The sequence below is a fragment of the Opisthorchis viverrini genome (assembly GCF_000715545.1).
Source record: "Opisthorchis viverrini unplaced genomic scaffold opera_v5_13, whole genome shotgun sequence".
Classification (NCBI taxonomy): domain Eukaryota; kingdom Metazoa; phylum Platyhelminthes; class Trematoda; order Opisthorchiida; family Opisthorchiidae; genus Opisthorchis; species Opisthorchis viverrini.
Window position 1 is genome coordinate 1,908,128 of NW_008751669.1, and position 3,200 is coordinate 1,911,327.

The window sequence follows — 3,200 nt, forward strand, 5'->3', positions numbered from 1 at the left end:
CCCGGAGCCGACGACTCAACAGGCTGACCTGCTCGGCTGCAAGGAGTTGGCCTAACCCGAGGGCGCAGAGAATAAGCCATTACTGTCTCATTCCTAATACGGCTGCGCACAGCAGGTGCCTTTTGAGCAGCACCGGGCTCTTTGGTTTTAAAAGTATTTCGACCGTATTGGATAATGCGCCGGCGGTCACGGTCAACCGTTGGGCGATCGGAGTGTGCGGTTTTGGGGCCGACCTTTTTTTAACCCGTCCTTCCTCGGGGGAAGGCAGCATCGCTGCTTCCATAAATATGGACATGCTGGTCGCTTGGGGGAAACACCTTACTGCCTTCACACTCCTGTCGCAGAGGACAGTACGACTTTACCCCCAGACCACATCGTAGCACGATTACTCGTAGTACGGGGTCTCACTGCTCTTGGTCTGGCTGCTCCCCTTTGGCCTTCCTGGCATGGTTGCACTGGAAGGAACGAAGTTCCAGCCAGTGTAGCCCACGGGATCATTGCAGCACTGAAGCCCGACCACCACTTCAAGGTGGCAGCTTTAGGTCGGGAAGACTGCAAAACAATCTCATCGCAGACAGGCATTATCACCGTCAGTGCCAGAGACAGCGACATCAGAGTTGACACTGATGCTTCACCTATATACAAGAACAAAATTTGTTTACTTGTATTTGAAGCCTTATATTGGAAAAAGGAGAATGTGAGGAAGCGGGCTTGATACTTGTCTACGTAAGCATTCCGAGGTGCCTACATCTCCAACCGCCCAGTCAGACTATTTGGAAATAAAGTAATGACATGAACTCCACTGACGTCGATTACCCGCCATTTATTGCAAACTTTCCAGTTAATCGCGCGAAGTGCGTCATAGGGACACCATCCTGAAGGAGTATAAGACGCAAACATAAACCTCACTGACAACAGTTTGCCACCAGGCTTGAAAGCGCATCCCAGAGCTTAATATGGTTCAGTTGTTCATGGGCGAACTCACTGGCAGGAAGGCCCGTAGTTCGAAACCAATCCCAGCATCATGACTGTTCCTCTCCAGGCTTGGCCAACCTGGCAATATATCAGACCTCGTGCTGCTTTCGGTTGGCACGGCAGCCTGGCACCGAAAGGGTGTCATAGCTGGACAATTACCAGTTTTATTTCTCAGTGTCTCCAGCCAAGCACGAGGGTCACATGAGACCCATCCTGGAAGACGAAGACCATTAACACCGCCCGGATATTTCGTAAGATTCTTCGCTTCCTTCCCCGCGTCATATTCTGTCTACCTGTGGGTTTCGTCCACTTGGAATTAGGCACGGGAACACAAAGCTGTTCTCGACAAACGAAACTCGGCATGTGTAACACGTGACCGTCGCCTCTGTTCGCTAGGTGCACCAGTTATGATTTTCGCCTGCTTATTATTACACTTCCCTGTATACTAGTATTGGATCTTTGTATGCATATTTCAGCTCATCCACGCTTGTTCTTAGACACGTAAAACGTTGTCTGTCCTCGACAACTCGGACTCTCTTCTAACCCGTTCTCGGACACATTCCAAACGTCTTAACTCCTCAAGCGAAGTACTTTCTTCACTGTGAATTCAACGATTCCAGCAGTGGTTATGGGACATCGGCAGTCAGACTTGTAGGTACCTCAGATATACCGAGCGTAACAGCCGGATAACAATATAGCCAACAATGTAGCCTAATAGACACGCCACTTAAGACCAGGTCGTATGCCTATTCGACGTCACAAGCAGTGCAAACCGGCAAAAGCAATTCTGATCTCTAAGACTCGTGCGTTGACTTCCTGAGAGCTGGCGCAACTCCTGAGATGTTTATAGTGTCACCGGCTCAATACTTAGCGATATATCCAAAGACTGTAAGTTCCGCAGCAAGACTGTGCGTTTTGAGTAAGAGGCATACGCCGAATGACTGGATGAACCTGGTCAGCTCTTCTAGTGATGCTTGTGCATCCTGTGCTTTCTCAAGAATTAGAACAAGGTCGCCTGCATTCCCCAAGCTGATTGCGTTCTCGCTCGAACAGATTTTAGCACCTCGAGAGTTCGTCTCATCTGACAAGAACTAAACGAAAATGGGGAGAGTGGATGCGCCACCACCACTGCCTGATGGTACACGAGAATGTGGGCAAGCGCCGCAACAAAACTAGTTCGAAGAAACGCAACTGAAGCCCATCGAATCACTGACTCAGAGACTGAGTCCAGACACAACCAGCCAGTACCAGTGGGCTTTTCGGTTCTTCAGGTGACGCGACCGCGACCTCATTCGCACAGTTTGTATTCAACTAATGGTTAAAGCGGCGTGAAGACATATTCAAAACTGATTTCCACAGTCTCGGTGGCAGCTAGAAAGTCAGATTATTGGCTCGAAAACTGGGCGGGCCGGAGCATGAGCGACATGCAAGCCTTATTCTCCTCATGCTGCCTCGCGACCTCACCTTTTGTGGAACGGTCAGAAAGCTGTCGCAGGTAACCGGTGGTCAATATCCGTTGTCAGTGCCTATAACGGGCCAAAAATGCGTTGCAATTTTCCACGTTTACTATACCTTCAATCTGGGATGTGTGCGTTTCAATCTTAGCTGAACGACGGGAATAAGTTCAAGTGCTCAATTTTTGTATCCAGCCTCCCGTCGTCTTGGTAGACAGGAATCCACGCGGATCCCACCGTGCCGCACGTCTTTAGGCGCTGCCACGGCCGAGAAGCCTGGCCCAGAATTCGGGACGCTTGCCGGTCCGGCATCAAGACGAGATCTGATTGGTCAACAATCTGCACCCAACAGCCAATGATGACCCAGTATTGGCCAAATGCCGGTTGCCAATGGCGCATCCAGAACGCGTCAGAAATTCCAGAAAGTTATAGCCGCTTACGCTATATATACGAAGCGCTGTACAACTGTTCCTGATTTCGTTTTGGGCGTTAATATACCTTGTGCAATTTTGGTGGTTGTTTTGACGTGAACGCTAGCTTGGGAGGCTCAGACCGAGAACTAAGCTGAGGAAAATACCGTTACTACAATTGACGAACGGGAACCCACGATGTCAATCGGATTTGATCAGCTCCGAGAACTATTGCAGCAGCAAAAAAAGCAGTTTGAAGAAGCGCAACTGGAGCTCACTGAATCACTGACTCGGAAACTGCATACCCAAAGAGCAGCAGTCAGTACTGGTGAGTCTTCTGTTTCCTCAACTGATGCAGCCG